This window comes from Gouania willdenowi, chromosome 8 (assembly GCF_900634775.1).
Source record: "Gouania willdenowi chromosome 8, fGouWil2.1, whole genome shotgun sequence".
Taxonomy (NCBI): domain Eukaryota; kingdom Metazoa; phylum Chordata; class Actinopteri; order Blenniiformes; family Gobiesocidae; genus Gouania; species Gouania willdenowi.
In genome coordinates this window covers 29,130,922-29,144,303 of record NC_041051.1, presented here as the reverse complement: position 1 = coordinate 29,144,303, position 13,382 = coordinate 29,130,922, and the positions used below count along the sequence as shown (strand labels likewise).

At 39.1% G+C, this 13,382-nt stretch overlaps 1 protein-coding gene across 6 annotated transcripts in view; it reads right to left on the bottom strand.

Annotated features, from left to right (window-relative positions):
- Positions 1-13,382, bottom strand: part of LOC114468102 (thyroid hormone receptor alpha) — a 169,386-nt gene that overhangs the window by 144,050 nt on the left and 11,954 nt on the right. Inside the window, exon 1 of one of the 6 annotated variants that reach the window (XM_028454800.1) lies at positions 11,785-11,797. The exons of the other annotated variants lie outside the window; for them this stretch is intronic. The gene's annotated coding sequence lies outside the window, so the exon portion shown is untranslated. Of the gene's footprint in view, positions 1-11,784; positions 11,798-13,382 lie in introns of those variants that run through there. 6 annotated transcript variants of the gene reach the window in all.

Below are 13,382 nucleotides of genomic sequence, written 5' to 3'. Positions count from 1 at the left end.
CTCCGTGGTAGCTGGTGCTGTTTTTACTCCTTTGTTGAGGTTCCAAAAAAAACAGCCCTGGTCTGAAAATGTGACGTAGGCACAAAGCAGACTTGGGTCTGAGAATCATCACAGCGTAGAGTCATCAACTCACGCACAGAGAGGAAGCATTTGTCCACCCATGATTTTTGTTGGAGATCTTGTGAGGATGGCAGCAAAAAATTGCAAATAGTGGAGCATGGCAGTTTAGCGTGTCAGGTTGGTGCTCAAAATAAACGCTCCAGAAAAACAGTATCGGGTCCGGAAGGCAAGGCGTGCGGAGCCGTGTAGAGCCGATACCGCCAATAGAAACGCGCCATAAAAGAACTAAAAAACTTAAAATAAAAAATTGACAATTTACTGTCTTTTGGATGAAAACCCATCACTCCCATTGGGAATAACTAAAAATCTATATCCTAGGCTACGAGTTGTGTGGGAACATAAAAAATAAGTCCAAGAGGAAACTCACTGTCATTCCCTATGGACTAAACAAAGCCCAGACTCACCAATTCTCACTCATTCTTACTTAAAACTCACCAGGGGGCACCAGCTCCATCAGGGCTGAATTAGTTTGTAATGCATTAAGTGAAGGAGAAAAAATATAGGCCACCGTGTGTGTGTATGTGTGTGTGTGTATGTGTGTGCATACGTCTTTGTTATACTGATTAATCCGGTTTAGTTTAAATGAAAAGGAAAGGGGGGGGGGTTAAAAAACAATCTATTCATGATCTGAATGTTAAGGCTCTTTATATAAGAGGGCCGACTGGAGCCTCGAGTCAAGTCACATGTTTCTGATATCAGGCAGAATTTCCCAACTTGTCTCAAACCAGCCGCTTGAACACCTTTCCCCTGCTGGTTAGCTTTGACCTCCATGGCTTCCTGGAAGCAGTAGCAGCACTTCATTAATAAACAGGAGAAACAGCAGCCTTTGATTGTGGAGCTGGCCACTGGCAACTACTGCACTAAATCCGAACAGAAAAGAGGAAAAAACACTGACGCTGCCTGTCAGGCTATTTGCTACTTCCACTCCACTTGCCTCGTTTCCTCCCGTAGAGTCGGGTCTGACTAGTGCCACTCTCAATTAAAGCTGACATTTCATTTTCTCCACATGCCTTTTAAAAAATATGACAAAGCTTCGGAGAATCAACAGGCAGTCGAAATGAAACGAGAGACGATCTGAGAATGGGCGGACAGATTGGTTCCCAGATGGCTGAAAGCTAGCGAGGCATCGGCTCCATGGATTAAGCAGCTAATCAAGCCATCGGACAGAGAGGAGAATATGAATTTGTGAAACTGTTCATTATCTTTAATTTGAGAAAGGGATAAATTTACTGTAAATGAATGAAAGTTGCGCACGCCTCAGCTTCAGGCCACCTTCAAGCTTTATGAAAGAGGGCCACAGGTAGTTCAAGTAAAGTTTAGACCATGGCCGTCCCATTTGGGGCCCGCAAGCAATTAGTTTTGGCCCGCTGCCCATATTTGAAATTGTTTTTGTTTTTAATATTTAAAAATTTTTTAAATATAAAAATGTATGTAATACAGTACAGTGATATATAACAAAAAAAATATAAAGTTTCCTGTAAGGCATCTTTGAGTTTTCTTTGAAAAGTGCTGATTTATTATTATTGCTATTAAAGCTGAGGTCAAATTACATAATTTTTTCTCGAGTTTTTAAGAATTTTTCAAGGAAGGGAAAGTGTAGTGTTTTTGTCGTATAGGCGGGGTATGTTGTGTCCCATTTTGTTGAATTTAAACATTGATTTAAATGTTTCAGAATTTTATGCCATGAAACACAATAAAGAAGTGTGTTCTTGAATTTCAAAACTACTTATAGTGTTTACTTTGCACAGTGATGTTATTGGTATATTTATTTCATGCACTGGAACATGAATGTTTAATTTTGGTTTAATAATAATCAGGAAATATTCCTAGTTATTCATTTAGGCTATTTTTTAACAAATTGACTACAAACTAACAATTAAACTATTGCTTAATAAAATACTATATTGTCTTGTAATTTCTTGAAACAGGATTTTTTCATGCAATAGGAGACAACATTTAGCTATTTGCTTACTATTGAAGTAATCACATAAAAACTACAAGGTATTTGAAAAAAAATTACACTTTAAATTATATTCATTGTGTTGAATTTGTAGATTAAGCCTTAGGGAACCAATGTTTGAGACACTGTTAGGGGTTTAGGAGAGCCGCTGTTCCACAAATGAAAAAGCATATGAAATTATGGAGAGGGTACTTGATATAGAGGGGGTACACATGATCTGACCAAAATGCAAAGGGGGTTCATGGAACGAAGGAGATTGGAAACCACTGATCTAAACGTCTTGCAGCTGTTAATAATAAAAGTATCATAGATAGATTTTTGATTCATTCATCTTCTGATCTGCCTTTGCCTATTCAAGTTCTCTGAGTTTCGGTGATCACAAAAAACTTGCCGATATCACGGAAATTACTTCCTGAAATGGAAACAGCTGCAAGACACAGAATATAGCCTCTCCTACACAAATATGAAAAACAAACAAATAATTTCACGAAAAATCTGAGGCTAAAAAATCTCACACAAACCCTAGAGTACGCTTGAATAGGCTTTGGTAAAATGATCATTAAGGTTGAAATACACGTATCCAACCTTCTTTTTGAGATGCAAAGCTTCCTGTAAAGGTTAGAAACACGTTTATGGTGAATGTATGAGAAAGTAATTAGCTAGTCAAACTTTGAGGCTACCAATAAGGAGACGGATATTAAAAAGAATATCTTCTGGACAGAAAGGTGGGGGAGGCACTGGTATTTGTTTAATTTAGAAAACATATACGTCACACGTTCCCACCATATTTCCCCGTTAAACAGACGGTTTAAATGTATTTCAAGTGTTCAAATAATTTCGCAAAAAATCTGAGGCCAAAAAATCTCACACAAACTCTATGTCGCAATCGATTGAGACTTAAGTGTACTGGTTCATCCTGCACTTCTGGAGAATAGAAAAAACGATTATTAATGCTTTTGTGATGGTCAGCAAGTAGGAAGCTGATAAATTGAAAATAAAACAGAATATGGTATACACTGAAATGGAATTTGTGAAAATTTGAAAATGGGAGAACCTATACATTGAGCAAAGTGTGAAAGTGTACGAGGTTAGTCACTAGTCAAACAAACTAGTGACCCGTCCAGGGTGTACAGTACACAGTCTCACCAATATCATCCGACCAGCGTTTTGGTTTGTAAGCAGGTACACCCCCTTCAAAGGCAGAAACACCCCCTTCTCATTCGCTTCTGAATTCTAAGATAACGTAATCCGGAATAGTATTGTTACATTTCATTTTAGGGTTAGGGTTAGGGCTTCTACTTGACATTGACGGAGGTCAAGTGGTGGAAATTGCGTTTTTTCAAAGCCTTTCTGATTGGTTGGTGGAAAGGTACCGAAACGTCCACTAAGGCAGTTTTGTACCCCATCTGAAACGCCCCCACAGCTGGCCCGACCCTCCTCTGTCTCACACGAAGAGAAAGCTTCAGTACAATGATCATCAACCTTCTTTTTGAGATGCAAACCTCCCTGTAAAGGTTAGAAACACATTTAAGGTGAATGTATGAGAAAGTAATTAGCTAGCCAGACTTCGAGGCTACCAATAAGGAGACGGATATTAAAAAGAACATCTTGAGGACTGAAAGGGGGGAGGCACTGGTATTTTTTTTAATTTAGAAACCATATAAGTTGAAATAAGAATGGTAATGTGGAGGTTGATGGTTGAAGTTGATATGAGAAGCGGTGCTAAGGTGAAATTAATCTAGCATAGCTGCGTCGTTCTACAGGACTTTGCCTCCACTGATGTGGATCCATGCCCAGGCCATGACCTCTCCTGAACACAGCATCCCTTATCTCCATCTCTCCTCATCTCCCTTCATGGTCTCCTTCGCTCTTAGATGCTGGGAACAGTGAGCTGCCAGAAAAATAATCTTATAGAAGTCGCTTTGTGAGCTTTACTGTACGAGACCACTCAGCCCCCCCTCCCCTGGAGGAAGGCCTCGGCCTCTCAACACGAGTTCATTCTGAGCCAGGAGTTTGTCCTTCTAATGGAATCCCTGGATCGCTTCCTGTTGTGGCTACTCCTGACGCCGGTCTTGGCTCCTTTCTCCGCAGGCCAGAATGTGAACTATATGCATCTGTGTATTGCCATTGCTGTTGTTTGTGTGCCCGTATGTAAGGGAGAGCTGCCCTCTGAGATGCACAAAGCTTATATTAAACACCCCGTGTCGCCCCAGGAGAGCAAGCTCAGTTTTTGTTCATTTGATTCATTTTTCCTTTTATTCCTTTAAACATTACGAGTCCCTGGAGTTGTGCTGGTAAGAGTCAGTGAGAGAAATTGTGCAGCAGTGAACAACAAACAGCTGCATACAGAGGATACTAAACACAGGGTTGGATATCAGGGATCCATTGCACAAACGTTGGATTCAGAGAGCCAGGCTGAATGACTGAGCTGAGTTCAATGAATCCAAAACAAGAGCGTCTAGGATTAATTAGTTGTACAAAGACCAAGCAAGGCTGAGCAGACACGGACTCATCAAGCCAGGTGAAACCAATCCTGGATCAGTGCGCGCACGCGGTTTCCTCAAATAGACCTCTGTTAGTGATCACAGGTTCACTGATTAACTATGGCAACCAGAGCGACGTACTTTCATGTACCGGTCGGGGGCAGAAATCCTCATGGAGGCTTACGAGGAGGGAAAATATGCCATCAAAAAGAAAAGCAACCACGCCATAGTTATTATAAAACAATGACAGAAAGTGTGGCAAAGACTGCCTGAATACACAATAATAATAATAATAATAATACATTTTCTTTAAAAGCGCCTTTCAGAACACCCAAGGACACTGTACAGGGCAGTCATTAAAATAAACACAATAAAAACAGCAGAATAAAACAGATAAAAACAAGTACAACACACACTCACTGCTCCACTGAAACATCACAACTCCACTCCAAATAGTAGGGGTGTCCAGAATCCGATATTGATATCGGTCCGATATCAGCCAGAAAACAAATATCGAATTTTATCTGACTGCATCTAAAATCTCTAATATATATTATATGTATTAAATTGTAAAATACTGTAGATAATATGTTTTAGGTTAAAATGTATGAAACCAACTGGTTAATAAAAAATAGGTCCGTTTTTCTCTTTTATATTGACAGGTGGAGTCTCTGCTATGTTGTTGGGGGACAGGGGGATGGATGTCTCCTGACACCATACACACACCCCCAACAAGAACAGCAGGCTGTAATCATCTCCATGCCAGGACAAGGGCCAGGATCCAAATGACCTTTGACTTCCTGAAGACACGCTTTCACTGACATCAAGATGGCCTGTGCTGTCCTTTCAGTTAAATATATCCTACATATACAGATTAAATTCATTTGGCCTCATGTAGTTTGTGCTGTACAGTATATACTGTGTGTATACATGCTTGCATGGAGGCCACTGCATCCATTCATTTCTCTGCTCATTTAACCACCCACCCACTCATGCCTGTTTCTTTACTAATGTTCTTTCTTTTGTCTGATTAATATTTCTTTGTTTTAATCACCATATTTGCTGTTGTTGTTTTTAACCTGTGAAGTGTCTTGAAAAGCGCTTTTACATAAAATGTATCATTATTTTTATGATTGTTATTCTGTTCATTTGTTGTGTATGGATTTGTCCCACGTGTGCAGACAGGCGAGTGTATTTATTATTGTGCTGTATAATATGCTTTGTTTCTGTGCGAGCAGGGGTGTAAAACTCATTTTAGTTCAGAAGTCAAATACAAAGTAGTTTGATCATAAGTGGGCTGCAGATTTTAGGCGGGAAAACGAGCAATTTCAACAGTAATGTCCCCAAGTTTGTACTTTACACGGCAAAGTATGAAAGACGCCAACAATATGACATGTCATCGATTGTGACCAATTTTGATTTCATTTGCAGAAATGATGTGACAATTGCCATCCTCCAAATAACAATATGTATTTTTTTTTTCTGTCTTTTATAACTTTCTCCTGCGGGCCAAATTTGATGGCCTAAAAAAGTTCAAGGGGGCCGAATACTTTCGCAAGGCACTGTATATTTTATAATCTATAGTCTAAAATCATCATTTATATGAAATTATTGAAATTAATGATCACAGATGTTTAAATAATGACATAATCTAAAAGAATGTGATAATAAAGTGTAGTGGGCAGTGGATTAATTTACTATTGACTGAGATAAGGGATGAGATGTAATACATTCTGGAATTTAGCCTGGTTTGGAGCATGCTAACTCCCCAGAGTAAATCTCCATGGTAACATATGTCACAAAATATCCCACTTTCCACTATCTCGCTTTTGTACAACCAGATGCCAGATAATTTGAGCCAAGATAACCAAGATATCCCAGCTTTATCCCCTTTTGTAAAATGGGCCTCAGGAGATTAGTTCATCCCCAGTCTGATCACTGGTTTCTGGGAGAAACTACGCCAGTAAAGACTGGTGAGATGACCACAACTGTGATTTCATTCTCTATGTAGGGCTTTGAATTTTGCGTGATCGTGGAAAATGGAAGTAAAATAGGGAAATCAATTTCTGAGATGGAAATGGCCAATTTCTTTTCATATCTTAAACAAAATCAAGCGTAAATAGCTGGACTAAACCCTCACCGACATATTTTAGGACAATATCACACAATTTTACAATATTTTTTGCCGTAAAAACATAAAGGTGGCCTGATGTCTAATGTCGCACAAAATCTATCGCTGTGCCCTATTGCGGCATCATTTTATATATTTAGAGCATGCTTTGAGTGCAGTTCTGCAGCAATGAAATATGAAATTGACAATAATTACTTGAATAAAGCATGTTAAGCACTATTGGCCAGTAATGACGTCTAACTAAAAATGGAAATGACCAAACTGAAGCAGAGATGACACTGAAATGGTTAAACTGGACTCTGAAATGGGGACGTTATGAAATGGAAAATGGGAGGCTCTACATATTAGCAGGCTTTACTTTAGAGTTTGATAACAAGTAACCAACATGGATGGTAACATTACAGACCAGGTTTATTTATTAACCCTCATCCAGTCCATGTTATGTAATGTACATGATAACAGAAAGTCATCTGAATTTTAGCACACCATGTGAGCGTGTACTATTTCTATAAACAAATAGTTAATTACACAAAATGTTGTGCTAAAAAATCTTGTGAAATTTGAGAGTAATGTTATGTCTCCTAAGGCCCTGTTTAATGTGCAAAACCTGACAATTAGCTTGAAATACAAATCAGCTTAATTAAGATTACTTGTTTACATAAATACATATTACGTCCATTTACACTACGCAGTTGATCACGACAGCATTGTGCCCTCAACTGCCCACATTACCAATGGATTACAAAGGCAGTGCAGGCCTATCTTATCCATATTGCTACATTCAGGGACTACAAATTTCCAAGATCGCAGAAAACGGACAGAAAATGCGGTATTCACAATTTTGAAACAGAAAAAGCACTCGAAACCTGTTTTTTTCTTCTTCTTTTAATATCAGGCCCTAATATGACATAAAAATACCTCACAAACATGTTTTAGGAAAACATCACACGTTTACATGCTATTTTAACAACAAATAACATAGCAAACATATATAGCTTGTGAAGCAAATGGACGAATATGTCAAATTTTGCTACTAGTTTTGTTCAGTGATGGGCATCCATAGAAATCTAAAATCTTGTGTCAAATCTCCAGATAGGAATTGTTGTGAGGCTAATTTTTAAATAAATAAATTAGCACACCTTGAAAAAGAACCTTAAACAAATCCAAAAAACCTAAATATTATAAATAGAGAATCTGGAATGAACTGCTTGTATTGGAGTGATTATTTCCAAGACTTGAGATGCAGGCCGTTACCTTGTTTTTTTGCTGATGTCGCACTGATATGCAATATCACTATCGAAACGGGACACTCTTAGTGATTTCACCATAATTCTAGCTGGCTTCCGTAAGTAATCTGAAGCATATACATATAAAAAATATCAACTGTAGTGAACTCAGTTTTCTTTATTCAGCATACTTACTTTGTTTAGCATGATTTTGGGAAGTTTAATAGCCAATCATTTAAATAAGGAAAGACGATGAAACGGAAACGAAATGAAAAAGGGTAAGCTGACGCGAAAATGGTTTTAATCCTAAAGGGAATTCAGGAATATGTAGATAACCAGTAAGCAGGGGTGGACTGGCCATCTGGGATAGCGGGGAACGTACCGGTGGGCCGTCAACTGGACCGGTCCATTACGAGTGGAGGCAGATATGGAAACAGATGGTCAAAAAGTGGCTAAAACGTGGCAAGAAAAGAGTGAAAAGTGACTAAAATGGCCCAAAAGCAGTCAAGAGCGGCCAAAGAATGGGCAAATAAAAAGGAATTAGGTTGTATCTACTAGCAAATGGGAGCTTAAATGGGCAAAATGTGGCAAACAATAATGAAAAAGGGCAAAAATGTGGCACACAAAGAGGCAAGATGTAAGGAAAAAAGGGAACAAGTGGTATTCATTGGGCAAAAGTTAGATTATTAGGATGAAAAGTGGCCAAAAAAAATTAAAGAAAGGACGAAAATTGGAAGTGTCAAAAAGCACTTGCAAAAATGGACAAAAATAGAAAAATAGGGATATTTATTGGCGAAAGGTAGCTAAAGTCTGAAAAAAGTGTCAGAAGGGTTAAAAGGTTTTGCCATTTAAAGGTTTTCTGGGGGATAATAATTCAAATAGATATAAAGAGCCACATGTTGAGCATAACAGCTTCTACATGGTGTCACTGATAATGTAGTGGGATGGTCTGGACACAAAATGCCAGGGGTGACATTTTTGTCCCAGTCCACCCCTTACTGCCAGTAAGAACTGCTTTTTAATCCATTTATAGGCAAACAAAAGGAGATTTAGTGTGGGAGCTTAAGTTAAACTGAAAATGATCTTTGCTGGTGCAGTAATTAGTGTTCCTCTGTTACATTGGATAATCCTAAATGCTGAAGGTGTGAAATTGTTGGATACAGGTGTTTGGTTACACAGGTGCTTCTGTATTAACAGGGAGAGAAACCCATCAACTGAACATGATACTAAACTGTAATTACCAAAAGTTGTCAGTACATCATGGCAGCCTTCCAATAGGTGCAAACATACGAGCCATCCAACCAGAAGGTGATCTGACAGTGCTCGTTTCCTCCAACAATGCTGCTGCGGCTGCTAAATGACAACAAAGCTCAACTGCTGAAGGTAATGGGCCGTCCTGAACCAGCAGCATTGCAGGACTTCTCAGCCCGAGGACAGTGCTCCAAGGTGAAACCAGTGATTAAGACAAATCTTCAGGGCAAGAACACGCCTCCAACCCCCCTCCCTCCCCACCCCTCCCCTGCCTCCAGCACTAACTGTTCCCTTTCTGTACCTTTAGCTGAGCAATGCAAATCAATCACTGGCTTTTTCCACTGCTTCCAAGTTCAACCACAAACTCCCAACACTTAAAGAGATGCACTTTTGCCTCTACTTTGCAAGTCTGTTACTGTATTTCAAAAGCACTGGAACACAATTTGCTTTGACTTGACAGTTTTTTATGACAACAAAACTTAATTTAAGCCCGTGTCAGGCTCCTTAACTGTACATCAGGGGAGTTCTGGCCACTTTCAACCCTGATTTAAGGCCGTCTTTTAGTAATTTCCTGTCAGATAGAGGGAAATATGTCCTTGGCTCAGAGCGAGAAGTTTAATTCTCTGTGTGGGAGATGCATGTCGAGATCTGGTGTTTGACCCTAATTGAATAGAGGGCGCATTAAATAAAGATGTTCCAGCCTTAACAGAAAGGAACAGGACATTCCTCGGAAAGTAGTACCAGGGCCCTGAGGCGCTTCTTTAATACGCCGTGTCTGTATGTGTGCGAACGCTCTGAGGAGCTGTAGAACCTGTTTTATATTGTAGCCAGTCAGGCAACATGTACAGTATGTTCTTCCACCTGGTGATAACTTCTCTGTCTCACAGTCCGATCAGATTACAAAAGAAAAGACTCCTTAGGCTGAGATTAGCTCACTCCCTGCAGTTTATTTTTCTCCGTTTCGGTCAAACCAACAGTTTAAGATCCAACTTATCAAGGAGAAACATTCACACCAGATTCCAGGAGCCATTTCATAAGACACGGCTGTTTTTATGTTTTAACAATCGCATAGTGATGAATTCTTTCTGAAGGTCTGATTATTATTCCAACCTATTTATTCAGACTGGCTCACATGTAAAGAAAGAAAAAGAAAACCCACAAAGGAAAAGCAGTTCTTCAAATCTATTCCTTTTTAAGCCAGGGTTTGATTTGTGTAGAAAGTAGCAGGGCAAACTTTGAACACACACAATCATTCAAAGGGAGTTCAGGTGAGTACAAAGTTCTTCAGCTATTTCTGTTTTTTTCCAAAGCAGAGGTCGTGATCTGGAGTTAAAGGCACATTTCTGCTTACTATGGGTTATGATAAAAACACCAATTGGAACAGCCTTGTTATGAAGAATATTAGAGACCATGAAGAAGTGGTTGAGGGGGAGCGATCAGGAATCATCAAATAGATGTTCTATTACATTCATTATATTTCTGAAGGTCAATGTCCATGAACTACCATGAGTCTTCATGAATGACAATTCAAGCATCTTTGAATCCTTGAACATTCCTGAAAGAATGTTCATAGTAATAGTTTTCAATGTGCGAGAAATACATATAGAAGTGCATAGATAAATAGAATTTAATAAATAGTGATTTAGGCGAGTTTTTTTTAAGCGTATGGTCGTAGCTTTGAGTCTCACCCTGATCAACACTACTATGGGTCCAAGAACAAAAACCCTATGTCCCAAAATTATTATTATTGTTATTTTATTCGTTTAACTGACCTAATGAATGATCTCATTATCTCTGATAATAGTTTGGGTTTTATTCCTCTCTTTTTCCAACTCATAGAAACAACAAAGCGCAGACAGAACTACAATCATTCTTTCCTACCGGTGAAAGTTAACGACATCGTCTACGTTTTTTGGGTAAACATTTACCAGGGATCAATACTCACCCACCTGAGGAACTGCTGACCATGATCATCAAGTTATTTAGATTCTCCGATTTTCCCCGAACACAGAAAACAGATTGAAATCAATTTAATTACCTTTCTGAAACTAAAATATCTATATAACACAAAAAATACCATGACCTACGGTACATGTTTGGGGTGAATTTCACTCATTTTCATGATATTATATTCCTGTAAAATCCATGAGTGATTGAATGTTTATCAGGTGTTTAAATGAGACGCAATTGATCTTGTGAGACTGCATGATTTGAGTTCCCTGGCTCTTCTAAAGCTGGAAAGTATAAAATAATTAACACTTAATTCTTTTTATCCCTATTCAGCCTTTCTTGGCACCATTCTGGGATGTTTAGCATGCCAGTAATGACATCAAAGTAATGGAAGCCGATTAAATGGAATTTGGTATACCGTGAATTGATTGAACCCTGCATTACACACCTAAAAATCTTAAAGTGTTTTCTACTCCCTGCGCAAGTGGCTTGGGTGCGTTTTTCCCCAATCTCACGCAGGTATTCTCTGGATACTCCGATTTCCTACATCTCTTTGTTGAAAGTACGTGAGAAGTTTGAAAGACTGTCCACAAGTGGCTTTGTTCCAACCTGTCAGGGTGAGGACAGATTATACCATCATACTGTCGCTATTTCAGTTGGAACAGCATCCACGCCTTCAGACAAAGCAGAGGTATTATTACCCAACTATTGAAAACACCTGTGAGGGGGAGTCCTCCCGTATCCTGTGACAACACAGTAACTGCACTGGCCTTTTGAGGTTGACACTGATATCAGCAACAACACGCGTACAGTACGGAGAAATCTGAGGAGTCGGATTTTTGGTTTTTGACTTTTGACTGGGAGACTTCAACAAAAAAAGGAGTGCAAAGAGTGATATTGCTGAAAGACTTTGTATTAATGAATTAAATATGTAGTTTTCTTTTCATGCAATACAAGATGTTTAAAAAACAACAAACGCACTAAATGGTGCCAGTTATGTGGCATAATGTCAAAAGCATTTTAACACGCCCTAATATGTAATCCTAATTCCATTTCATCGGGTTTCCCTAATTAGATGTCATTACTGGCTAGTAAACTTCCTGTAATAGTGTGAAACATGCTTCATAGGGTTAATTAGGTTACCTATAGTTATTGATTTTTAATTGTATGCTTCAGATGTGCGTAAGGGGATCAGGCTGAAATAACGCAAGATTACAATGCAATTTGAAACGTCGGTCGGTTTGCTACACTTGCTAGACATTCAGCCAAAATATCATAGAAATGTGCGACACTGTCCCAAAACATGTAGATGGGTTTAGTTTATGTCAGATAGCTGTTTCTATTTTAGAAATCTAAGTCCGTTGTCAGGCGACATTTTGTAGCAAGATTTTCACGAGATTTGACATTTCCATTTCTTTGCTTAACACATGGTAATGGGGGAGAAATAACGTGTAAATGTGCGATATTATCCAAAAAATGCATGTGAGGGTATCATTTGTGTAATTTCTACCTAATTTAGACAAATGATGTCATTTAAATAAATTTGCATTTCTGGAAGTGACTTCCATGATCACAAAAAAAATCAGAGAACCTATAAATTAAGGAATTCTGATTCTGATTCTGATTAGGGTGCATTCACACCAACAAATCCTAGAGTGGTTGAAAGACTCTAGAATTCATTTGCTCGGGTAGTCCGCCCCTTTTGGTCGGTGTGAACACGCAAAGGAAGTCTAGAGCAGATCAAACAGACAAATTCTAGAGCGATTGTTTTTGCCAGTCTCAGAGCGTTTTCAATCGAAGCTCAGAGCGCTTGGGTGCGTCGTGAACACAACCACAGAGCTGATCAAACACAGGAAGTATTGATGATGACGTATAGCACACAACATTGTGGGTGATCAGTACAGCTGGCAACGGTGAAAACAGGGTTTTAAAACAACCTAAAGCACGACAACTTGTTGCTGCTCCATTGTTGAATGTTGTGAAAGAACAAAAGGAGGAGGCAGAAGTTTCTGCACACTCGTAAGCGCTCGCTTTGACCCATTGCTGAGAACCCCTTCCTCAGGTTTCTGTTTCTATGCTGAGAGACGTCTCTACTCCAGTAACGGCGCCCTCAAGCAATTAGCTCATGCGGCGGATCAGAAGTTGCACTCTGAACGTTAAACCGAGCCAAACTAAGGTGATAAAGCTATCTCCTGCCCTGCACCTATTCGAACCGAGTCCAGGACTAAACCGATGTAAATGGCCCCATAGTCAATATATTT